The sequence below is a fragment of the Mandrillus leucophaeus genome, unplaced genomic scaffold (assembly GCF_000951045.1).
Source record: "Mandrillus leucophaeus isolate KB7577 unplaced genomic scaffold, Mleu.le_1.0 Scaffold55, whole genome shotgun sequence".
Taxonomy (NCBI): domain Eukaryota; kingdom Metazoa; phylum Chordata; class Mammalia; order Primates; family Cercopithecidae; genus Mandrillus; species Mandrillus leucophaeus.
In genome coordinates this window covers 4,863,792-4,890,469 of record NW_012105919.1, presented here as the reverse complement: position 1 = coordinate 4,890,469, position 26,678 = coordinate 4,863,792, and the positions used below count along the sequence as shown (strand labels likewise).

Sequence of the window (26,678 nt, the reverse complement as noted above, 5' to 3'; positions counted from 1 at the left end):
TCTTTCTGTCTTTCTTTAACAGAGGCAGATGTGATGTCTGGAGCCGTGACAGCTGTTTCCCAAACTTGAGGCAAAGGCCAATAGAATCACAAAGACAGAAGCTGGGCATAGTGGGTTATGCCTGCAATCCCAGCACTTTGGGAGGCCAAGATGGGTGGATCACTTGAGGTCAGGAGTTTGAGACCATCTTGTCCACCATGGTGAAGCCTCATCTCTACTAAAAATACAAAAATTAGCAGGGCGTGGTGGTGCACATCTGTAGTCCCAGCTACTCTGGAAGCTGAGGCTTGAGAATCACTTGAACCTGGGAGGCAGAGGTTGCAGTGAGCCAAGATCGTGCCACTGCACTCCAGCCTGGGCAACAGAGCGAGACTCTGTCTCAAACAACAACAACAACAACCAAAAGAATCACAAAGACAAACAAGCTATTTAATCCACACCAATCACCTCCCTCCAGACTCTTCATTATATAAGAAGAATGGCTCCCATCTGTTTAAGGCATAGTTGGCTTTTCTGTTACTTGCTCTCAAATGCATTCTTGAATTGATCCGTGGAGTAAGGGTTTGGGGCTATGGATGGGGTAATAACAATATGAGTGAGTCTGAATTCAAAAGTAGCAGCCTTAAGACTCTAGATGGACACCATGCTTGAAAGAGCCATCTCTGATGGTAAAATCAATCTATTACTTACTTAAATATCTCTACTTCAAGTTCCATATTTTGGGGGAAGGGCTAAGATGAAATGAATCAAGATAGGCATAAATCCTTATTTTATGTGTGACCCTTATTTCACCCAAAAGCAAGTTTGGTGGACAGTTAGCACCATTGGAGAAAGACTGCTTCCAATCCCCTTCACCAGTGCTGCCTTCCACTTGACGTCTCAGCCCTGATGGCAGCTAGGGGGTGTCCAAGACAGAGTTCTAGCCAATCAGACATTGAGCCTGAATGGGGAAGGGCTGAAGATGATGGAAAATGAACAACAGTGGAAAGTAGAACATCTTTCCACATGAGCTCTGCTATCCCCTGGGCTTCCAGGATTTGAGGCATATTGTGACAATAAACTTTTGTGGAATAGGAAAGAAAAGTTATGGGATGTGCAGATTCATTATACAATGTTAGAAAACAAACAAAAAAAAACCGGTTATTTGCTTTTTGTGTTCCCTCAAGGCCCATGTAAATTCTTGTAAAGTAAAAGTCTGCAATGAAATACAAATCATACGGATGGCCACAAGTTCTAGATAGCACAGAGTTAAGGTCTCAAAATAATGGAAGGCTGAGAGCACAAATGACATGGGATGAGATGAAACTGTGAGTCTTGGTTCCAAGAATCTGGCGTTAGGGCAGTCCCCATCCTGTCCACTTAATCTAATGCCAGCAAGTGTTAAGGTCCAGTTGGACCAAGAGAAACCATCATGCCCAAGGAGAAGGCATCCATTGTACAGTGTAAATGCTAAATATGCAGCTCTCTGCCTAAGTGTGTGGCATATTGACTTGTAACCAACTGATATAGTTTGGCTTTGTCCCCACCCAAATTTAATCTTGAATTTTAGTTCCCATAATCCCCATGTGTTGTGGGAGGGACCAGGTAGAGATAATTAAATCATGGGGGCCATTTCCCCTACCTGTTCTCATGATATTGAGTTAGTTCTCACAGGATCTGATGGTTTTATAAGGGGTTTCCCCCTTCACTAGGCACTCCTTCTTCTCCCCACCGCCATGTGAGGAAGGACGTGTTTGCTTCCCCTTCTGCCATGATTATAAGTTTGCTGAGGCCTTCCCAGCCATACTGAACTGAGAGTCAATTAAACCTCTTTCCTTTGTAAATTACCCAGTCTCAGGTATGTCTTTATTAGCAGTGTGAGAATGGACTAATACACCAACAAACATTTGTTGAAGAAATACCTACCTACTCTGCACATACTGCCCCATGTGCTGGAATCATCTAAGACCATAGGGTTATCATAAAAGATGGATGTCAAGGTAGCTGTCCCAGAAATAATATAGAATATTCTGCATTCCACATTTGCCTCTAGGGAATGTGCTTCCAGTGGCATTTCAACCATGACATGGTTGTTCTGCACCTAGATACCTCCAGACATGGCTGAGCATGGTGGCTCATGCCTGTAATCACAGCACTTTGGGAGGCCGAGGTAGGAGGGTTGCTTGCTCCCTAGGTAACCGTGTGCAACCTAAAGGCTTTGATAGAAAATGCTGACATCTTGGAAGAGATGCAATAGGAGTTGGTGGAGTGCACTACTCGGGCGCTAGAGAAATAGAATACACAGAAGGACATTCCAGCTCATATCAAGAAGGAATTTGACAAGAAGCCCAATCCCACGTGACTTGCATCGTGGGGAGGAACTTCAGGAGTTATGTGACACGTGAAACCAAATGCTTCATCTGCTTCCACCTGGGCCAAGTGGCCACTCTTCTATTCAAATCTGGTTAAAAGCATGGACTGTGCCACACACCCAGTGATCCATCCAAAATCAAGGACTGCACCCTAAGTCCCAAAAACCAGAGACTGAAATTTTTAGCCTTGATCTTAGAACCTTCATTGTGTTTTACACAAGGCAGTCACTGAACTAGTTTCTTATAGTTGTAAAACAATTAGCAAAACCACCTACATTTGTATTTCTTTTCTTTTCTTTTCTTTCTTTTTTTTTTTTTTTTTTGAGACAGAGTTCTGCTCTGTCACCCAGTCTGGAGTGTGCAGTGGCACGATCTCAGCTCTCTGCAATCTCTGCCTCCTGGATTCAAGTGATTCTCCTACCTCAGCCTCCTGAGTAGCTGGGATTACAGGCACCTGCCACTACACCTGGCTAATTTTTGTATTTTTAGTGGAGACGGGGTTTCCCCATGTTGCCCAGGCTGGTCTTGAACTCCTGGCCTCAAGTGATTTGCCTGACTTGGGCTCCCAGAGTGCTGGGATTACAGGCGTGAGCACCGCACCTGGCCTTGTATTTATTTTCTATTCCATATCTCTGCCCCATGTTACTTTCTCTCAAAATGCATTCCTTTGAAAAATAAGTATGTTGCAGATGTGGGAAAAAAAAAAGGAAAATTGGACTTGGAGTGCAACATGAAAGGAGAAAGGAATAAAATGTCATTACAATAAGAATATAGACAAAGGATCTATATACAAATGTCCATAGCAGCATTATATGCAATAGCGAAAGACTGGAAACAGCCCAAATGTCTGTCAACAGAGGATGGATAAATAAATTGTGGTATATCCACACAACAGAATACAGTTCAGCTGTGAAAAAGAAACCACTGACATCCACAGCAGCACTGGCCTGAAGTTCAAGAACGTGCAAAACTGAAGGTGGTAACAAGATAGCAGTGGCCTTTGGAGAAGAGAAACGTTCTATATTTTAATCTGGGTGATAGGTACACAGTGTATACATAGGTCAAAATTCATCAACATGTGCATATTATCTAATTTATACCTCAGTTTCAAAAACATAGGAAGGGTAGAAATGTACACATGTAGATAGTAGTTGTAAAGCATATCATATGATTCAGACCAGACCTAGATAAATATCCAGATCACCTAGGGAGTTTCTGAAAAACATTCATGTCTGGCCTGGTGTGGTGACTCACACCTGTAATCCCAGCACTTTGGGAGGCTGGCAGCCTCTTGAGGACAGGGGTTCAAGACCATCCTGGGCAACATGGCAAAACCCTGTCTCTCCAGAAAAATTTAAAAATTAGCTGGGCATGGGTGGCCTGTTCCTATAGTCCCAGTACTCAGGAGGCTGAGATGGGAGGATAGCTGGAACCCAGGAAGTCGAGGCTGCAGTGAGCCATGATGACGCCACTGAACTCTAGCCTGGGTGACAGAGTGAGACCCTGTCTTAAAAACAAACAAACGAAAAACATCCAGGCCTTGATTCTATCCCTAGAGATTTTGGAATAATTTATCTGGGACATTGGTGACATTTTCGTTTCCCGGATAATTTTGAAGGGCAAAGTTCTCAACCTTGGTTGAGAACTGCTGCTCTAATGAGCCAATCCACAACTACTTACGGAGCCCTGAGCTTCTAAACTAGCCCTGGCCCCAGGCCTTCTATCTGAAGAGCAGCCCTGCCCTCTCTCCCTCTAGGCGTTTGCTGTCTATTAGAGGAAGCAAGACAGCAGAAATTACTTAGCAACAGGATTGTCTTTAGCGCCAAGAAATCACCAGAAAGAAGGTGGCATAGACCTCGTATCAGGGAAGAAAAGCCTCTGATGGGTCAAACCTAAGCAGTTAGAGAGAGGAAGGAGAAACATTCTGGAATGGAACAGCATAAATGGAGGCACAGAGGCAGCTCAGCCTCAGTGGTATGAAGGGCACTACCCATCTCTCAGGGCCCAGCCCAACTGGGATCCCCTTCCTCTTCTCTGCCTCCTCCTCACCTCTTGTGACCTTTGTACATCCCTTGATTTACTTCTCTGCAGGGTAGTTGTCCTTTCTGTGAGTCTATCTCCCTGTTAAACCACAAGCTTCCCAAATATCGAGACTGCATTAGTTTATTTCAAACTACCCAACTCTAACCCAATTTCTCTGATAGAAAGAGAGATATAGTTTCTGACAGAGAACTGGGAAGTGGAGCTGACCAGGGAACCTAATAGATCTTGCCCAAAGTCGCTCAGCTTGTAAGTGGTGGAAATTAACTCAGATGTCCAGGCTCAGATGTAGACATCATCTGTTTGCCGCCTTTGATCCACCCTTTACTATTCTCTACCTTGCTCTGTGCCTGGTGGCAGAGCCCATGTGGGCTGCGTCCATAGATCCCCTTTCAGGCTTCTGGTTGTGTTTGGCCAATAGGAAGCAGTGGCAGAAGATGGGAGGTCAGGGGGAGAAAGAGGTTGGGGTATTAATGCCCCTGATGCCTTGTTGTGGGAGCACCATGAGTTGGTCATGTCTTGTGCCAGAGGTCATAGCTCCTAACCAGCAGTTCTCTCCAGCAGGGGCAGCAGTGTTTCTTGGCCTTCTTTTCTTCCTTCTTTTCCTTCCTTCCTTCCTTTCTTTCCTTTTCTTTCTTTCTCTCTCTCTTTCTGTATTTCTTTCTTTCCTTATTTCTCTCTCTCTTTCCTCTTTCTTTCTCTTTCTCTTTCTTTCTTTCCTTCTTTCTCCCTTCCTTCCTTCTTCTTCTTTCTTTCTCTCTTTCTTTTCTTTCCTTTCTTTTCTTTCTTTCTTCTTTCTTCTTTCTCTCTTCTTTCTCTCTCTCTCTTTCTTTCTTTCCTTCTTTACTTCTCTCTCTCATGCACGCTCTTTCCTTCCTTCCTTCCTTCCTTCCTTCCTTCCTTCCTTCCTTCCTTCCTTCCTTCCCTCCCTCCCTCCCTCCCTCCCTCCCTTCCTTTCTTTCTTTTCTTTCTTTCTTTCTTTGACAGAGTTTCATTCTGTTGCCCAGGCTGGAGTATAGTGGTGCAATCACAGCTCACTGCAGCCTTGACCTCCTGGGCTCAGGTGATCCTCCCACCTCAGCCTCCTGAGTAGCTGGGACCACAGGCATGCGGCATCACACCGAGCTAATTTTTCTATTTTTTGCAGAGATGGAGGTTTCTCTATGTTTCCCAGCTGGTCTCAAACTCTTGGGCTCAAGCGACGTGCCTGCCTCAGACTCCCAAAGTGCTGGGATTACAGGTGTGAGCCACTGTACTCAGCCAACCTTTTAAAAAATGATCATCCCCCTAAGAAGACTTTCTAGACTTTTTTCTAATCACTAATCCTTCCATGAAATTACAATACTGCAGATATACTGTTCCTGTTTATGTGCTGTATGTATATTTGTGCTTCCTACAAACAGAGTAAGATCTGTTTCACCTCCCAATAATCAATTTTTGCCCCTTTTGGGGGGTGAAATTGATCCTATTAAGAAAGCATGAGCTCCCTGGGTATCACCAGTAGCTTCTGCCTCACCTTACCTTATAGGGACAAGGTGTAATGGCTCCTCACTGCCACCAGTCCCAAGTAGCTTCATTCCCCATTCTGATGTCTCTTAACCTCATCCACACATTTGTTCCTTTAAACCTCCCTCAATTACAATTTCATTCCTCCCAGAACCCTGGCTGATGGAGATTCAGTGACAGAACCAAGACCATACAACAGGAATGTTCTGGGATGTTGTAGAAGTAAGATTTGAGAGTTGAGAGTCATCCACAGCTCCCCCAATCCCCAAACCTCTGTCCTTCCCACTGGCAGAGCCTGGCATGACTTGCCCCTCTTGTGGTTAACTGCCCTGGAGCTTATCTGTGAAAGAAATACCTCTGGCTTCACAGCTGCATTCTGAAATCTTTTCAAGAGCATTCAAAATTTCCTCAGTTGGGCAGAAAATGCATGACTTGCTGAGGGAAAACTAGGGACAGAAGGGAAGGAGAAGAATTTTAGCCTCTGTAACAAGGCAGACAGATATCCTGATTATTCACCTCCAACCTGCAAAGACAGCCAGGTTCTATGTGAGTCAGCCTTGAGTTTGAATTCTTTGAATCTATTTCTTAAAGATAAAGCATTCCATATTAAATGATGGTTGGCCAAGGAACCTCCTTTCCTATTGCCAGCCTCCTTCCCCAGCAGATTTGGGATTTTCACCTTCCTTGTGGCCCCCGAGGATGTTTCTCAGTAAGCATAATTTCCTAACAGGAGAGTTCATGTTTTCACCTTGGGTCCTGAGTCTTACAGAGTGAGCCACAAACTCACTCTTGATGAATAAGGGAGCCTTTTCCTGCCCAGGAGTCCTGATTTGCCTCTTTGCTGATTTCACCTGCTTCTCCATTTGCTCCTTCTTTACAATCAGCCCACATTTTCTGCCCAGTATAACCAATAACTTGCTGCCCCTCCAAGTAAAAGCCAGTAAAGGTATTTGCTCTGCACTGTTTTAAGGGGCGGCAGAGAGCTTTTAGGGGAGATGGCAAGAAAGAGTGCCCTCTGGTGGCAAAGTTCAGCCTCTCCTCCAGGAACTGCAGCAATTCCGTTCTGGCCCCAAACTTGCATAACCTCTTGCCGTCTGTTAGAGGAAAATGAATGGCCTTGCAGTTAGTTATGAGATACACAGTCCTTACAAGGCAGTTTAGCAATCAACACTGTTACTTGAGAAAGCCTCTTGGGGACCTCACTACTTATCCCTGTAACAGCCTCATACAAGACACTCCTGAGAGGAATTCGACAAAACACTGTTTTCTCCATATTATTACACATCCATTGCTGATTTTATGACCCTTAAGGGTGGCTGTTTCTGGCTACTGTTCAGCTGGCCTGATCCTTAATCACCCCTTTTTCCTGCCACTAGCCTGCCTCAACTACCACATCTCCCAGAATGCCCCATAGCCAAAGCCCTGGGTTAGAGCTGGATGTGTCACAGCTCCTTCTATCACAACCAGGTAGGTTTCCAAAGAACAAAAGTTCTCAGACTTTTGGGGTTTCAGGATACTTTTACACTCATAAAATATTGAGGATTTCAAAGAGCTTTTATTTATGTAAGCTATGTGTATCCATATTTAGTGTTTTAGAAATTAAAACTGAGACATTTAAAAGGCTTATTTAAAAATAATAATTATAAAGTCTATATATTAACATTACATATTTTATAGAAAGCTAATCATGTTGTAAAAATAAAAATTTAATGAGAAAGACAAGGCACAGTGGCTCACAGCTGTAATCCCAGCACTTTGGGAGGTTGAAACAGGCAAATTACCTGAGGTTAGGAGTTTGAGACCAGACTGGCCAACATGGTGAAACCCCATCTCTACTAAAAATACAAAAAATTAGCCAGATGTGGTGGTGGGCACCTATAATCCCAGCTACTCAGGAGGCTGAGGCAGGAGAATTGCTTGAACCCAGGAGGTGGAGGTTACGGAGTGGCATTGTTCTACATTTTTGCAAATGTCTGGCTGAACAGAAAACACCTGGATTCTTTTTCTTTCTTTCTTTCTTTTTTGAGACAGGATCTCACTCTGTCTGTCACCCAGTTTGGAGTGCAGTGGCATGATCTCAGCTCACTCACTGCAACCTCCGCCCCCAGGCTCAAGTGATCCTCCCACTACAGTTTTCTGAGTAGCTGGGACCACAGACACATGCCACCACACCTGGCTAGTTTTTTGTATTTTTGGTAGAGACAAGTTCTCACCGTGTTGCCCAGGCTGGTCTTGAACTCCTAAGCTGAAGTGATCCACCTGTCTCAGCCTCCCAAATTGTTGGGGTTACAGGCATGAGCCACCGCTCCTGGCAACACCTGGATTCTTAAACCCTCTTTTGCAACCTGTTGTTTTGCTTGAGGCATATGAAGAAAATCTACTTGTACAAAAATATGAGGTGAGAAACGGAAAAGCCCCCCAGGTTCCCTGGAAGGATTTCTGGGGCCATGAAGAGTCCTTAGAACACTGCTTAGAGATTCAAACTCTGGCTTCTCCTTAGTAGAAAAGCAGATCTTTGCAGGAAGCAGAGAGCCTGTGTTAAGGCTCAGGGGTTCTTAACTCTCTTGGGTTAATGACCACTTTGAGTATCTGATGAAAGAGAAAGATCTTTGCCTGGGAAGAAAACCGTTTTTAGTGGATGCAAAAGGGGTGTGCATGCGCATCATTTCAGAGGTTTCACTAACCCTGTGAGACCCATCTCTGACCCCATAGTGACAGCAGGGGTTGGGAAAGAGGGAGGTCATAGTTGCTTCTAGTCCCTGAATAAGGACACACCCCCTCGAATCCATTCAGTGCAAAGTCATGTTCACAGCTAATTAGTAACAACAATGGCTACTATTTGGGGACAATCTTTACGGTATGTCAGGCACTGCTGTCTGTTTTATAGACTTTACCTAAGTTACTCCTCACAAGAGCCCTCCATGCTATTATTATTCCCATTTTATAGATGGTGAAACTGGGACCCAGAGAGGCAAAGTCACTCATCCAAGGTCACACAGTAGGAGTACACCAGCTTAGTCTGCTAACCACAGCCTTGCTCAGACCCCAGTGCTAGAAGTTTTACAACTGGTGTGTGTATGTGTGTGTGTGTGCTGTTTTAAGCAGGAGAACCTGTTTTCCTAAACAATTCATAATATGTAAAACAAAGAGAGGCTAGGCTGATTAAAGTGCTGGGGCTGGGGTGAGTGTATTCCAATGTTCTTCCTCTACCCTTTCTATGTACTCAGCGCTGTTCTAAGCACATTACATGTGTGAATTTATTTGGTTTTCCCTACAACCTACAATCTATAACTGTGTCTGTTTTACAGACAAGGAAGCAGATTCAGAGAGGTTGAGCAATCTGCGTAAGGCCACACAGAAAATGCCAGTGCTGGGTGAGGAACTCAGTGAGTTGTGTGTGTGTGTGTGTGTGTGTGTGTGTGTGTGTGTGTGCGCGCGCGTGCGCGCATGCGTGCATGTGCATATGCATGTGTGTGTGTGTACCTTTTTATAATCATGATGTTTGCATGGGAAAGTCTGGCAAAACGGATACCCATTAGCGGTGGTTATACTAAAAGGGTTGAGAAAAAAGAGGGACCTTTACTTGCTAAGCCTTTTCTTGTAATGTTTGAAATTTTAAATCAGAAAAATAAAATAGAGATTTTTATTTTTAGAAATAATAAGACTTAGTATGTCGACCTGTGGAGCAGGCCCTGAGCATGTAGCGTAGTGTCTGGGCATGCAGGTGTATGTGATTGGCAGGGCAGGAGAAAGAAACTTCCAGAAAGCCACAAGCTGGGGAAAAGTTGCCAGGTCCTAGGCACAGGGTTGGAGAGTGAGGTGATGCAATTGAATCACAGGGGCCTCATGACCGTGCTGCTTCCCCCATGAAGTCCTCCAGGTGTGCACCCACATGTGGTAGACATTGGGGTACTCCCAGAAAAATCTGCACGGGCCTCAAGCCTCTAGAAGCTGCTGGGGCATGGGCCTGGCCCTCTGGGGTGCTCACAGTCATCCTGCGGTGTGAACACCCCCTGCAAAGTCCCCCACCGAGTTCACAAGACAGGAGATTCTCATTTTCACCCAGAAGACAGCCTGTCTGTCGGATGGCTAGGAGCCTCCTTCTATTTTTTTTTTTTTTCCTGAATGATAATTTTCCCTCTTTTTTGTAGCTAAAAATCACCCAGGCTTGTCCAGACGAGAGGGCAGAAAATTATGCGGTGAAAGAGAAGGGAAGATAATTTCTCTGGGTCACAGACGTTCTCACTTGTCATCCGTCTGCAGGAGGAGAAGTGGAGAGGGAGGGAGAGCAAGCGCGAGATGCAGGGATTGAGAATGAAAATGAAGGCTGGCCCAAATCCATCACTGTCCTCCTCGGCTCTCCCTGGGGGGGATAAGTCTGGAGGAGGGGGACCACGGGAGGGAGGGGAGAGGATGGCGCTTAGCTCTGATCGAAGGGAGGGAGGAAGAACCGAGCCACGCATGGAGCCCTGCCCTCCTGTCCCAGCTACTCAGACCCACTTCCCCACTCTGGGCCTCAGTTTCCCCATTAAGAAAATAGGGATAATAAAACCCTCCTGCACTCACCACCTACACACCTTCCTGCACAACACACATGCATAGGAAATAACAGATGGGAACATTTCAGAGAATCTGGACCATGAAAACAAAGGTATGGGAGGAACAGGATCGATATTCTCCAAAGACAGATGAAGCCTGCAGGTAGGGACCAGAACAAGCCAGGGTTCAAATCCCAGTGCCGTCCCTAAGAGGACCTGTGAAAATTGCAACCCCTTTCTGTGCCTCAGTTTCCCCATTTATAATCTGGGGATAATAATGCACCCTATCTCATCGGGCTATTGTGAGGACAAATTGAGAATGATAGATAAAGTGCCTGGCATCTTGTAATCACTCAATAGTAGTAATAAGAGAAATAACAGAAAATGACAAAGGAACTACCAACAGCCACCCATATTCTCACTGCCCCAATTTGACAGTGGGTAATGCCTTGGAGTTGCCATTTCTCATGTGTATAAAAAGCTCTCAAGAGCTTTTAGAGTGAGAGTTTGAAAAAAGAAAGAAGCAGAATTTATCATCAAACAAATCTGGTTAGAGTCCTAGATCTATCACCCATGGTGTGACCCTTGGCAAGTCACTTTACTTTCTCGGGCCTCAGTTTCCCCATCTGCAAAGAGCAGGTTGCAGTATCTCACAGGGTTGCTGGAAGGATTAGCAATACTGTGTGTGACCTGCCTAGTATAGTGATGACTGGAGGTTCTCCAAACTCTTTCAATAAAGGGCTAGATAGTATTTTCCGTTTTGCAGGCCAGATGGTCTTTGCTGCAATGACTCAACTGTGCCATTGTAGCAGAGTCGAGTAAAGCAGCCGTAAACAGTATGTAAACAAATGGTGTGACTGTGTTCCAATAACACACATTTACAAAAACAAGCCACAGGCCAGATTTGGCCCATGGGTTACAGTTTGTTGACCCCTGGTCTAATGGAACAAAACCATAGCATGAGAAACTCACCCAAATCAGCACTCTGTCAAGCTGAAATCACCCCAGTTGTGTGTATGAGCATCAGGACTGCAGGAAAACACAGGCAATTCTGAAAGCTGAATCAGTTTCCCAACCATTTCCTTAAGCCAGCCCTGGATGTCCTTCCTCCCTGACCTGTCCTGGACTTGCCCTTCCAAGTGCATGCCTCCTGTCACTCCCTGCTGCCCCACTGTCCTGCCCTGTGGCCCTCCAAAAACTTGTTCCTTGAAGTTTTCCCTGTTGGGAATGCCTCTTTCCCTGGCTGGTCAGTGCAGAGTTGACCTTTAAGAGTTGGCTCACAAACCAAGCTGAAATTTTTGAGGAACTACTAGAGCACTACCTAAAGCAAAATGGCAAATGCGGAGCATACGTTATGCAAGCTCCCTTCCTGTACCAAGGCAGACATTACTAATCAATCAAGACAATCTTTCCCACCTCAGGTAGCCATTAAATCAAACAGAGTTGCTTTTGTGATAAAAGCTAATTGCCATTCAGGCCCCATAAGAAGAAAGAGAATAGCTGCTTTAGTGCTAGTTTATTTTATGACTGGGAAAGTCCTGAAGTCCGAGATAAAAGTGTTTGTAAAATCCTTAGCACAACACCAGGCAGTTGCTATGAACCCCATAAATGGGAGCTTCTGAGGTTACTGGCTCCAACTTGGGCTTCTGATGGTCTTGTCTGGAAGATTTGGGCCCACATGGAAGAAACTGGGTCTAGCAAATCCTGGGAGAAGCTTTAAGGGTAGTTAGTTAAACCCTAGGATCTTCTGCTTTCTAGTAATTCAGGTCCCCTATTTGTCATAAGAGGAAGAGTGGGAAAATACTAATGAAACAGCCCCAGACTTCCCGAGGTGGGGGCGCATATGCAGGGGAAGAAAGGGGTGACCATTCTATGGGGCTTTAAAGTCTCCTTTTGCTTTAAAAAAATCAAAATCCCCTACTTCAGCCTCTCTTCATTTTTTTCTTTTTCTTTCTTTTTTTTTTTGTTTTTTTGAGAAGGAATCTCACTCTGCCACCCAGGCTAGAGTGCAGTGGCATGATCTCAGCTCACTGCAACCTCCAGCTCCCGAGTTCCAGTGATTCTCCTGCCTCAGCCTCCCTAATAGCTGTGACTATAGGCACCCACCATCACTCCCAGCTAATTTTTGTATTTTTAGTAGAGATGGGGTCTCACCATATTGACCAGGCTGGTCTCATGATGCACCCGCCTCAGCCTCCCAAAGTGCTGGGAATACAGGCGTGAGCCACCATGCCTGGACGCTTCTCTTCATTTCTTTGAATTTGTTACACTCCCTTGTGTCTTAGGGCCTTGGCACCTGCTGTTCTCTTTGCCTGAAATGCCTTTCCCTGCCCATTTTACCTAACTGATGTTTACTCATCCTTTAGATCCCAGCTCTGATGTCCTTTCCCTGGAGAAGCCTTTCTCGATAGCCTGACTGTTCCCTTCTTAAACACTCTCCTTCGTGACAGCCTGAGTCTGGATCTGGTAACATCATCTTCTCCACTGGGTGGTAAACCCCATGAGAACAATGAGTAATGATGTCTGTTCATTGATCAACTGATTCATTCGTTCATTCAATCACTCAACAAATATTTATTGAAGACCTATCATGTGCTAGATTGGATGGTCAGGGAGACCAGGAAGCAGGAAAAAGGGAGATTCTTATAAGAAAATGAATGCAAAAAAACTGTGACTGGGCAAAGTGAGTGAGGGGGTGAGAGTGAGAGAAGGGAGGAGTGGGAAGAGCTGAGATCAAGTGGGAGGTTGACTTTAATACAAAAAGCAAAGGGAGACTGTCTCAGTCAGTGAGTGCTACAATAATGCTGCAAAACGAATTACCCCAACATTCAGTGGCTTAAAACAATAAGCATTAAGTGTGAGTACATGAGTCTAGGTGTCATAGTCCTTCTGGTTTTGTCTGGGGCCTTTCATGCCTCTGTGGTCAGCTAGGGGTCACTTAGGTGGCTCTGATGATCTAGGCTGGCCTTTCCCACTTGTTTAAGGGTCAGCTTGCTGGCAGTGGGTCTAGAATGGCCCTGCTGGGAGGACTTAGCTCTCCCCTATGTGATCACTCATCCTCCAGCCCAGCCTTTTTCTCAAAGTGGAAGCAGGGCTACTGGTGAGACAGCATGGAAGCCACAAGGTCTTGGAATTGTCACAGTGTCACTTCTGCAAAATTCTATTGGTCAAACCAAGTCCAGCCCAAGTTCAAGGGGTGGGGAAATTGAAGCTCCTCCCATGAAAAAGTAGAGTCTAAGTCACATGTCTAGGGGAGAACATGGAGATGGGGGAGAGCTGGAGCCACAGAAGGCGTGGAAGGTTTTAAGCAGGGCAGAGACACCATCCCACTACGGTTCATACAGATCTCTCTGGCTGCTGTGTGAGGAATGAACTACGGGGTGGCAAAAGGTAGGAAGAGTGGATAGAGGGAAGCCAGCTGGGTCCACCACTGATCTGTCCCTAGTAATAACATATGCCGGGGCACAGGTGAGGCTTTCAGTGACTGTTGGATGTATGTATAGGTGGAAGATGATGGGTGGATGTTTTCGGCCACTGGTTGAACCAGCATTAACTGCAGGGGACACAACCCCTCAACTTGGCCCATTAGAAGCCCCCTCCCCTTCCCCCAGAGCTGTGATGAGGAGACAGCCTTCTTCCTTCCAAAGTTTAATTAAGTGATCTGCCTCCATGGGGTTAATCCTGTTACCGCTGCCCGGCTCTGACCACAGGGGAAAGCGTAGGGCGGTGTAAAATGTCAGTTGTCTAGAAGGCCTGATGGGGCACTGAAAGCCACTGGAATCTGGGGAAAGGTAGGGGGTGGGATGGAAGCTGGAGCCCCTCTGGGGGCAGGATGTCTGCTTTCCAGACATAACACAAAGGGGCTAAGCTCAGTTTGAATCCCATCCCAGGAGGAGATGTGGAGGAGGAGGGAGTTTGCTAAGAAGCTTCTGGCTTGGATGGGCTTTGCTTTGACTGCTGCCCATCCGGGTACCACATTCCAGAGGGGAAACCTCAGCTGGCTCACATTCCTGCCTCTTCAGAGACTCACTTCCCCTCAAGGGCAGAGGGAAGAGGTGGGCAATCCCCAGTCCCAGGCACGCAGTTCTGGACCTGAAGAGATTGGGTTTGGATTCCATATCAGCTGTGTCCTGAGTGACTTCAGGCATATTACCTAACCTCTCTGAGTCTCCATTTCCTCATCTATACAATGGGAATGGTAACACCGTCTTCGAGAGTCACTGAGAAGATGCAACTAATACCTAGAGTGGTGCCCTGCATGTAAAGGGTGCTTCCTCCTACTGTTGTAATTGTCCCTCAGTATCCATGGGGGAATTCATTCAAGGACACCCACTCCTCCCCCCCAACACACAGATACCAAAATCCACAAACACTCAAGTCCTTGATATAAGGCATATGGAATAGTATTTTCATGTAACTTACACACATCCTCCATATACTTTAAATTGTCTCTAGATTACATATAATACCTGATACAATGTAAATACTCTGTAAATACTTGTTATACTGTATTTTTTGCAATTTTAAAATTGTATATTGGCATTTGTTATTTTGTTTTAAATATTCTTTACCCAAGGTTGGGTGAATCCACAGAGGTGAAACCATGGATATATGGAGAGTCAACTGTATTTCATTTATCACGTGGAATGGTCATCTTTTGTCTTTACTAGCCATTCATGGATTCCTTGGGAGCAAAGACTGTGCCCTAGACATAGGGTCACTCTGGAGGCACCTGCCACCTCATGACCAGTGACCAGCAACCAGCGACCAGCATCCACAGAGGTCTGCAGAACACAGGCTGAGTCACCTTACCAGGCAGCTCTGCTCACTGCCAGATCCCACCCTTTGGCCTAGGGCTTGGCAGGTGTTGCCTTCTGTTTTCACGTGTGATTCATTCATTCATTCATTCATTCATTCATTCATTCATTCATCAGTGAATATTTGTTGATGCTATTTCAGTTTCCCTGCCTATAAAATGGCATGGGGAAGGGACCATTGGATAAGGCAATTCCTTCTTGTCTAACATGTGATGAGAAACTAACATGTCTCTAACATGAGACTGAGAAACCCCTCCCCCTTTTCCCTGGAAGCAACTCCTGTATCTGTTCCCTGCCTGATATTCTTCCCCAAAGGCAGAAATCATGGCAGTTCCCAGTTACAGGAACTCAGGACACTTGTTGAAGTGAGAGAGTTTCTTAAGAGCAGTTGCTATTTGGGACAAAGACCCAGGAACTAAGGTGGGGGTCAGGTAGAGAATACAGTGGGAGAGGTGGGGACATAAAATAGTGCCCCAAACTCACCCTGGCTCATTACTCTAGCAATCGCCAGCATGTGCCAAGAGCTTTCCATTCTCCGTTTGTTGTCCTTATAGTTCATTCTCCCAATAGATGAAAACCAGAGGTCCAGAGAGCTGCACAACGTTACACAGCTGGTGTGTAGGGAGGCTAGGCTACCAACCAGATAATCTAACTTCATGGTGGCCTGTGCTTTTAACCTCTTTGCTCTATGGCTTCTTGAGTCAGTTTCCCACCTACCAAGTGGGGCTCTCAGTATCTTCCTTGCAGACCTAGCAAGGGTATTCAGAAGAGTTCTTCCTGTGGGAGGTGAGGGCTGTCAGAAAGGCCGAGACCATGATGTCAAGCGGTCGAGACCATCCAGGCTCTGACGTCAGACTTCCTGGCTCAGGGAGCTAGGGAAACCATTTACCCTCTCTGGACCTCAGTTTTCTCATCTGCCAAATGGGGTGGATTTGTTGGACCTACCTCTTGGGATGGCTGGGAGGGTGGCAGAGCTGTGAGTGATATGCCTGGCGCAGAGAGAACAGATCAAAGAGGCTCCCCCAGCATCTGGCTTGTAAATCGTCCACATGTGAGCATCCACTGGAGACTCGGGAAGAGGCAAGTCTCCCTGTTACTATCGTGGTCTCAAGAAATGGCAACCCCAAAGCACTCCATAAAACCCAAGCAGTAGTTAAGTTGGACTTCTGAGTGAACAGGAGTAATTAGTGCACTTCCCACAGAGAGTAAAACCCAAATGTCAACCAATGCCAGGGCCATTAAAGCCGTCCTCGGCTACAGCTCTTGCCTGCTGCTGGCTGGGTCTCCGCCTCCCTGCTGACCTTCTCAAAGGCAGAGGACAGCACAGCAGGGAGCTGCCCAGACCTGCGGACTGGACACGGGGACAGAAGACGGGCTTTGTGTTTTTCTCAGCTCTGGTACCAACATCTCCTTGAGTCTCATCTTTCTCATCTGTCAAATGGGCTATATCTGCCTCATAGGGTTGTAGGGAGAATTCGGTTTGGCCATGTGTCTAAAATGTTAGGCAAATGATAGCCCTTCTGGATGATGTAAGTAATACCACAAAGGCAAACAGTGTCCAAGACATAGTAGGTATAGTAGATGCTGCTGGTATCCCACTCAGATCTCTTTACTCACGGACCTGTCCCCCACTGTTCCTCTAGGCTGTCAGTATCTTCCATGTCCAGAGGAGGAACCAGAGCTCTGCTAATGGGAGCTGCCATTGAGTAAGAAGTTTTGCCACGTGCAGCCCCTAAGGCGGCCCACAGCCAATGCTGTTTGATACAGGGGTACAAAAGGCCAGCCCTTGGCCTCAGGGTTAGCGGCAACTCTGTGGGACCAGTAACACCCCATAGTTCCCTATGGGATCTGACTGAGGTTGGACTCTAGTTACAATCACGTCTGCCCAAATTCTTCTCCTGCTCTGCCCTGCTTCCCTAACCTCTCACGGGTTTCTCCTGCAAACACTGCCTCCATAAAAGACTTTATGTGAATCCTAAGGCTCTAAGCCTCTTCCTAGAAAGGGAGTCTAATTTAAGATCGCAGGTGTTCAGTAAATGCTTGTTGAATCAACACATTGCCTGTTATCAAAAAAAAAAAAAAAAAAAAAAAATCCAAAAAACAAACAAACAAAAAAACAGGACCGGGACCAGGTGAGGCAAGAGAGAGGTGCCAAAGGCCCAAACTTTAAGGAAGGATCCATTCTTGGAGTCATGCAAATGCCCAGCCCTGCTGAAAAACCAGAACCCGTTTAAGCATCAATCAATCAAGAAGCAGCTATGTAAACTATAGGACACCCTAAGAGAAGATGGAAGGTCATGGTCATCACATGGATTCCTGAGTCAGTTAGAGATAGACCTGAGCTCCAGTCTTGGCTCCACCATGCAACTGCCACTTTGCATAAGTCACCTCACTTCTCTGAACCTCTGTTTCCTCATCTCCAAAATGTGCATGATAATGGCTCCCTCATATGGCTGTTGGAAGATTTGATGAGATTGTGTTAATGTACTTTGCACATAGTAGGTACTCAAAAAAGAGTAGCCATTGTAATGGCCTTTAGAAGCACTTAGAGCAATTTTCTGAAAGTACCTTACACGGGACATCTCCTTCGCATCCCTGCCTTGTGCTCCCATCCCAGTTACCTGCTAGACCTGGTGATTCTGATTCTCATGTAGAGCACAGTAGAACACATGATTAATTTCTAGTGATGGATACATTCCCTCGGCTTACCCATGTGTGGATGAATCCATATTCTAAGGGATCTTCTAATCAGAATTGTGATTAAAATGAGGCATGCATAAATGCATCCATTCTGTGAATTGGCCCAAGCAGCTAAAGGAAAAACCACAATAAACAACATAGATTTACCCTTCCAGAGGTGAGATGACAAAGCTCAAGCTTTGAAGACCCACATCTGGTTGTGTCTGACTCCACCACCCATTACATGGCCTAAAGCAAGCTGTGTTTTTTTTCTCAGCCTCAGGTTATGTGTCTGCAAAATGGGCGTGATAAAGCTCATAACACTAGCACTGACGTAATGCTATGTGCCTATGTATTGGGCTAAATTTGTTTATTTACACGACCCCTGAAGTCTGTAAGGTTGGTATTAGAATGATCTCCATTTTTCAGATGAGGTAGAGAAACCATCCAGAAGGAGAATTGGCAGTTTCAGAAGTAGGGAGCATCTTAATTTCTAGCAGAAACTGGGATAAACCCGGGGTACGAGATAAAAATGGGAGATTCAACCATAAAAGTTTGGGAAATTAAATGATGCTATGACTATCTGGGATGCTCGCTGGACAGAGCCCGCATGAGGGCAGGGCAAGTTAAATTATCTTCATGAGTATCCCTGTGTTCAGTAAAACCCAAGCTTTCTTTTCCTTTTTTTTTTTTTTTTTTTTTTTTGAGACAGAGTCTTACCCTGTCACCCAGGCTGGAGTGCAGTGGCGTGATCTTGGCTCACTGCAACCTCTGCCTCCCGGGTGCAAGCGTTTCTCATGCCTCAGCCTCCCGAGTAGCTGGGATTACAGGCATGTGCTACCATGCCCAGCTAATTTTTGTATTTTTTGTAGAGACGGGGTTTCACCATGTCAGCGAGGCTAGTCTCGAACTCCAGACCTCACGTGATCCACCTGCCTCGGCCTTCCAAAGTGCTGGGATTGCAGGCGTGAGCCACCATGCCTAGCTGACTTTTCTATTTTGAGTTTTTTGCAGGTCCAGTCTTTTTTTTTTTTCTTTCTTTCTTTCCAGCATTACCTATTCCTTGTTCCTATACTTCTACATTCTCAGTCTCTGGAGCTTGGATGAGGCTGAACCATCTTCAGATACAAGGGTGATCATATGACCCAGTACCCGCCAAAGGAGTCCAGCCCCTGGCCTCATTGATTGGTTCCAGGATAGGCATGTGACCGAGGTTTGGCCAATTAGAACATTACAGCTCTCTAACTACACTCATTGGCCTTGGGATGGGCACATGACCGAGTTGGTCCAATCAGAGCCAAGCCAGGGACATTTCCCTGGAGTGGCTGGAAAAGAGGAATCTCTCGAAATTCTGCAACTGCTAACGGTGAGGAAGGGGTAAGCGAGAGACTTCCGGGGGCCGTCTCGTGGGACGTGAGAAGGAAGCCAACACCCAGGAAGCAGGATCAGGGAAGAGAGACACACACACAAAGCCCTGATGATCTTGTTTCAGCCTCTGGGTCCAGCTAAGCCTAAAGTCTTCCATTCCTGGATTCTTGTTACATGGGACAATACATTTCGTTTTTTTGCTTAAGTCGGTGTGAGTTGGGTTTCTACTACAGCAACTTAAAAAGCTCTCTCTGACACAACTGTCTGGCCCGTTTGCATTATTTTTTTTCCCAAAAGAAGCTTTCCTCCCAACATCATGTGATGCCATTTTTTTTTTTTTTTGGGGTGCTGTCTCTTTGTCGCCCAGGCTGGAGTGCAGTGGCACAATCTGGGCTCACTGAAACCTCTGCCTCCCGGGTTCAAGTGATTCTCATGCCTCAGCTTCCCGAGTAGCTGGGATTACAGGCATGTGCTACCACGCCCAGCTAATTTTTGTATTTTTGGCAGAGATGGGGTTTCACCATGTTGGCCAGGCTGGTCTCGAACCCCTGAGTTCAAGTGATGCACCTGCCTCGGCCTCTCAAAGTGCTGGGATTACAGGTTTAAGCCACCACACCCGGCCATGTGATGCTATTTCTAAGCACCAGTGTGGAAGAGTGTCAAATGTGGCATCAGACTGCTGAGGCCGAGGCAGGTGGATTTGGATCAAATTCCTGCTGCTCCCTCCGGACCTGAAGCCCTTAGGCAAGGCCTTTCATCTCTCAAAGCCTCGGTATCCTCATCTATAAAGTGGGGATATTAATATCTCCCCTCACAGTGCAGATGAAACAGGAAACGTTTGTTAAACATTTTCACATGCTGTTCCTTCTGCACAGAATGCTCTTCCTTCTCTTCTTTGCTGACTTAGCATCTATTCAACTTCAGAGTCTCAGCTCACGAGTCATTTTGTCAGAGCTATCTCCCTAACCTCGTTGGCCAAAGTCGGTTGCTCTGTGAAATTGTCGCATCCCCTGGAGCTTTCATTACTGAATCAATGTGTTGTTCTAGGCACGACTGTGTGATTAATGTCCATCTCCCCCACTAGAATGTAAGTTCCAGGGGGACGGGGAAGTGTCAGTTTCTGCTCACCACTATGTCTCCAGTACCCTGCACAGAGCAGGCCTTTAAGAAATGGTCAATGCATTAACTGCTATTGTACTAGACTGTAATCAGAAGTTTTAGGGGGTTGGGTGCTCAGGCCTATAGTCCCAGTGATTTGGGAGGCCATGGAAGGATTGCTTGAGCCCAGGAGGGTGAGACCAACCTGGGCAACATAGCGAGACCCCCATCTCTACAAAAAAAATTTAAAAATTAGCCAGGTATGGTGGTGCATCCTTGTAGTCCTAGCTACTTGAGAAGCTGAAGTAGGAAGATGGCTAAAGCCCAGGAGTTAGAGGCTGTGGTGAGCTAGGATCCTGTCACTGCACTCCAGCCTGGGTGACCTTGTCTCCAAAGATAAAAATTAAAAATTGAAAAAAAAAGTTTTAGGTAAGTAGTGTTTCTTTGGACTCAGCCTACATAGAAGTGGGCATCTGAAATTACTAGGATGCTATGATTCCAGCAAGTGTCCAGGTGGGTTCATCCGACCCAAAACCAATGGAGATGAGCGTTGGCTTCTATATGACTAGCCTGAGCCATGCAGATGGCAGGTCTTCATCCATCAGCCAATGGATAGTCACTGTTCCCTTAGGTCCAAGAAGGCAGGAACAGTGGCACACAGAAGGACAAGTGGCCTTCAAAGTACCCATAGAAGGGATGAGCTTAAAAGGAATGAGATGAAGGCTGGGTGTGGTGGGTCATACTTGTAATCCCAGAGACTCAGGAGGCCTAGACAGGAGGATTGTTTGAGGCCAGGAGTCTGAGACCAGCCTGGGCAGCATAGTGAGACCCCTGTCTCTATTTTTAAAAGTTTAAAAATTAGCAAGGACTGGTTAATTAGCACACACCTGTCCTCACAGCTACTCAGGAGGCTAAGGTAGAAGGATCAATTGAGCCCAGGAGTTCAAGGCTGCAGTGAGCCATGATGATGCCACTGTACTGCAGCCTAGAGTGCAGGTTAGATGCTAGGTTAACAAAGAAGACGCTAATTTTAACAAGGAAAGACATCCTGTGCAGAAGGAACAGCATGTGCAAAGGTTTAACACATATTTTTGTGTTGCATCTGCACTGAGGGGGATATTGATATCCCCATTTTATTCATGAGGCTACTGAGCATTTGAGATATGAAAGGCACTCCAGCCTTTTATTCTTTTCTTGAGACAGGAAAAGAATAAAATAAAATAAGGATATTGTGGGCTCTGGAGAAGACCTACCTGGGTTTGTAACTCAGCCCTGTCACTGACTAGCTGTGTGGCTTTAGACAGCCTTGATCCATCTCGAAGACTTGCTTTCTTCATCAATAAAACGGAGATGTCATTCCTGTGTTGCAAGGAGACAGACTGGCTGGGTCCAAGTCTCTGCTCCTCCATTCGCGTTGTGTGAACGTGGCTCACTGGTTTACCATTTAGTGCCTCAGTTTCCTTGACTGTAGGATGGGGTAGCAACAGAATCTAATTCTTAGAGAGGTTGGAACGATGAGGCCATTTAATGAATTAAGTGCCAGCCACCAAGCCTGAATTTAATAGAGACTCAATGTATGTGGCTACTGCTATTCTTCTACTACTCCTATATTAGTATTATTAGTAGTAATATTAATATAATGAATGAGCTGGCTTATGCCAAGCAGCCAACACTGCCTGGGGCATGATCAGGCCCTTTCTCTTCTGATGTGTGTCCTGGCTCTGGCCACTGGCTGACCCACCCCAATTAGGTGACTCTCATGTTAATATTGACACACAAAGGAACCAGCTGGCGACCTCTGAACTCATCCCACTTGGGATCACAGGCTGATTTTGGCCCCAGCCCTCAACTTTGAGAGCCGGACTCGTAATCTCCTTTGACACCAAAAAGAGTTGGCCTCACCCCGACCTTTGCTCCCTGCTTCACTGATTTCCGGTGTTTCCTGGGCCTGATGGGCGTCACGTTGCCCACAGCATGGATGTGGCCTGGAGTGAGTGGAGGGAGGCCTGGATGGGCCAGTACTTGGGGGAAGGAGTAGGGAGGGACAGGGCAAGTGGAGGCCTTTGGCTCAAGAAAACACACCTGCAGCTGGGTGCAGTGACTCATGCCTTTAATCCCAGCACTTTGGGAGGCCTTGTGGGGAGGTTTGCTTGAGGCCAGGAGTTCAAGATTAACCAGGGCAATGCAGCAAAATCCTGTCTCTCAAAAAAAAAACAAAAAATTAATTAGCTTGGCGTGGTGGTGCACACCTATAATTCCAGCTACTCAAAAGTGAGAGGTAGGAGGATGGCTTGAGGCCAGGAGTTCGAGACCAGCCTGGGCAATGAGCAAGACCCCAATTTCTACAAAAATAAAATAATTAGCCAAGTGTGGTGGCACAAACCTGTAGTCCTAGCTACTCAGGAGGCTGAGATGGGAGGATCACTGAGTCCAGGAATTCAAGGTTACAGTGAGCTATGATGGCACCACTGCACTCCAGCCTGGGCGACAGAGTGAGACTTTGTTTCTGTATAAACAGGTAAATCAAGCTCACCTGTAGAGGATGGATCCATGGGGACAGATTGCCAGATAGGGATGTCTGTTAGGAGGACAACAGTCCACGAGAAGATGACAGTGAGTGCATCTGAGTGCTGACCAGAAACGGAGCTGGCAGAAGAGTTACCGGGAAAGTGGAATGTACAGGGCCCCAACCATTAGCCTGAGGGGTGTAGGGAGGAGATTCTCAGGGAGGAGGTCTCTTCTCAAATGTACTCAACACAGGGTTTTGTCCCCTGTTGCTCTGGGCTTACAAGGAAGGAATACAGATGCCTTGCTCAGTGCTCCCCAACCCCCTGCCACCGCCGTGGGTGGGTGGTCTGCATGAGAAATGGCCCTTGTGCCTCTTCCCCAACACCAGCACCAACCCTGTGCCCCGACCCCAAAACCAGCCTCAGCCCTACCTACCCCAACACTGAGCCCGGGAAACAGACCTAGAACCGGGTGATGCCTGAGAGGAGTTACCATGGCAACAGATGTGCTGGCACAGAGATAGGGAGTTTTGCTGACCATCCTCAGCCCGCTGGCCGCCCCATAGAGGGGTGCATGAACCATAAACTGTCCTTGCAGCTGGCCCTGGGGACTTGGCACTCGACATCCCGCCAAAGGCGAGGTCTCCTACAGACTAGTCACTAGTCACAGAGCACCAGGCCAACCTCCTGATGGAGTTCTCTGGCTCTTCCAGCTTTCTCTACATGACACCTTTGATTACAGCCCCTCTGGGAGACCGTCTGCTTCCATTTTCTTCTTGGGGCTCTCTGCCCCTTGCACTGTGGATAGAAGATGAGCTTCTGAACCTCCTTTCTGTGATGGGCCTGGAGCTCGCAGGTGCAGTGGGGGAGGATGAAAGAAGGGTCAAAAGAACTGAGGTTAGGGGTGAGGCCTCTGGAGCCAGACCTGCCTGAATTTGACTCTGGCTCTGTCACTCACTGGTTGTGTGGCCTTGGGCCAGTTACTTAATGTCTCTGAGCCTCCTTTCATCATCTGCAAACTGGTAGTGATTCCAGTAGCACTCACCTTGTTAGGTTGTGGTGAGGATTAAATGAGACAATATGTGATCAATCTTAGGACAGGGCGTGGCAGAATATAAACACTTAATGTCTATAACCTCTTGCCTTCACTAAAATCACCCCATTCCTGGGAAGAGAGGAACACGTTTTTGGCCATGAGAATTCAGGGGGTTAAGTAAAAGTGTAAAAGAGTGAATGAGTGAGAATTGAGAGTTTTGGGAATTAGAAAGAAGGGTGCTTTCTTTTTTTTGAGACAGAGTTTCGCTCTTATTGCCCAGGCTGGAGTGCAATGGTGTGATCTCGGCTCACTGCAACCTCCGCCTCCCAAATTCAAGCGATTCTCCTGCCTCAGCCTCCCAAGTAGTTGAGATTACAGGCGCCTGCCACCACAGCCAGCTAATTTTTTGTATTTTTAGTAAATACGGGGTTTCACCATGTTGGCCAGGCTGGTCTTGAACTCCTGACCTCAGGTGATCCGCCCACGTCAGCCTCCCAAAGTGCTGGGATTACCGGCGTGAGCCACCATGCCCAGCTGAAGGGTGCTTTCTTAATATACTCTGCAGTAGACAGTAAGTTTTCAGGGAGCAGAAAGCAAAGTAAAGGTCTGTCTGATTTCCCCCAGTTCTTCCAACACCCGGCACAGGGCTGGGCACAAGGCTTTATTTCCACAGTCTGAAAATGCCATCCATTATAAGAGGCAGCATCCATTTAACTAGAGTATTTCTCTTTCTTTTTCTTTTTTAAGATGGAGTCTCGCTCGGTCACCCAGGCTGGAGTGCAGTGGTGTGATCTCTGCTCACTGCAACTTCCGCCTCCCAAGTTCAAGCATTTCTTGTGCCTTGAACTCTTGGGTAGCTGGGACTACAGGCATGCATCACCATGCCCAGCTAATTTTTGTATTATTAGTAGAGACAGGGTTTTGCGATGTTGGCCAGGCTAGTCTCAAACTCCTGACCTCAAGTGATTTGCCTGCCTCAGCCTTCCAAAGTGCCAGAGCAAATAAAAATGAGTGTTATATATGTACTAGATCCCAGTTGCAAAATGTTAAAAAGAAAAAAAAAATTCACCTTAAAGTTGGAGAAATAAAATAATAGGTCATTAATAAATGGTAATTGACTGTGTGAATGAATGGTTGCAGGAAATGACAATACAATAGAACGCCGTCAAATACTCACTATGCTCACTATACTCACCAATACTGGAAGAGTTAGAAAAGGGATCCACCATAACAAGCAGAGTGCATCTGGGAAGACTTCCTGGAAGGGGCAGTCTGTGAGTGGGAATAAGCAAAAACTAAGTTATCTGACTTGGGGAGAGGAAGAAATGGTGATTAGGCATAAGGGGCAGAGTCTTGATAAATTACGAGGCTGTGTGACCACCATCATCCCCCTCCTTAGGTAATGGAGAATGTCAGAATTATCCAGGGAGGTGAGTTCTACGTCAGCTCAGAGAAGCCAGGACCAGATCAGACATGAGTCCCAGGGCATGGGCCTGCACCAGGTTAGGTCCACAGGGGGCATAAGGCACTGGAGGCAAAGCAGCCCAGCTGCTCCTTAGCTGGGCAACTCTGGACTGGCTATTTGGCTTCTCTGGGCATCAGATCCCTCCTCACCCAGGAAGCAGGGCAGACGACAGGGTTCTGAGGTCAGGCATGTGCAGAATCTGGTATATGGAAGGTGCTTCATGAATATTAATTTATAATAGGATATGGTTTTTTTTTTTTTTTTTTGAAAAGTTTTGAGAGGTAAAGGCCATTAGCTTGGAGGCAGAAGACAGACCTCCTTGACTGCTGAATTCTTCCCGGCCTGAAATTGGAGCATTCCAGGCTCCTCAGATGAGTCATAAGCTGCCAAGATTGTGAGCCTCTGGGTGAGTATGAGTAGAACCAGCTACTTCCTTTGCGGGGCTCAGTGAAAAATGCAAATGAGAGGTCGGCGCTAAATATGGGAATGTGCCCATCAAGCTGCTTCTGTGGCCTCGCGCCTCGCAGCAGTCACAGAGGCTTCAGCTGGAATCCTGGCAAGCACTGCGGGCCCTCCCATGGTCTGGGATGTGCTTAATCTGAACACAGCCCTGTGGAGTAGGTGCTATTGTTATCCTCATATTACAGATGGGGAAACTGAGGCACAGAGGGACCACCAGCTGAACCGCCAAAGGACCGGCAGCTGGTGGCGTGGCTTTTAAAAGGGAACCTATGCCCCCGGATCTGGAGGCATGTTACCCCACTAACCGCTTCTTTTAGGGTGAAATACACATTCTGTGAAATGGAGGCAGCTTGTAGTAGGGGTGAAGCCAAATGCGAGGGCCCGGGCAGCCGGATTTTCAGTCCCAGTCCCCAGGGCACCTCCTTCCCACCGTACCCCGCTTCCTCCAGCAGGGAGCCCCCTCCCTCCAGCAGAACAGGGTCTGGCCTCGCCAACTTGCTACCGGGGCTGGGGGCCAAGAGTTAACGTCGGAAGGGAGCTCGGGAGAGTGTGAGAGCTAAAGGACATGTCAAATCAATCATATTTAAACAAAAGCCTCTCCCGCCCAAGGGCCCTTTTAAAAGCTGCTTATTTAATTAAAAGTCCCATTTTCCATATTTATGGCCCTTATTCAGTTAAATATTAACCGCTGGGGCCAGGGCTAGTGTGTGCTTTGTGAGCGGTGTGCTGGGAGGTTCATTACCGCGGCCGGGATTTATCAGACGGTGTTGCGGCCGCGGCGGATCAATGCGGCCTGCCCTGGACAAACATG

At 46.7% G+C, this 26,678-nt stretch overlaps 1 long non-coding RNA gene across 1 annotated transcript in view; it reads left to right on the top strand.

Annotated features, from left to right (window-relative positions):
• Nucleotides 1-19,240: 19,240 nt before the first annotated feature.
• Nucleotides 19,241-26,678, top strand: part of LOC105552294 — a 38,361-nt gene continuing 30,923 nt past the window's right edge. Inside the window, exons 1-2 of the long non-coding RNA XR_001007986.1 lie at nt 19,241-19,308; nt 25,678-25,811. This is a non-coding gene — a long non-coding RNA (uncharacterized LOC105552294). The remainder of the gene's footprint in view (nt 19,309-25,677; nt 25,812-26,678) is intronic.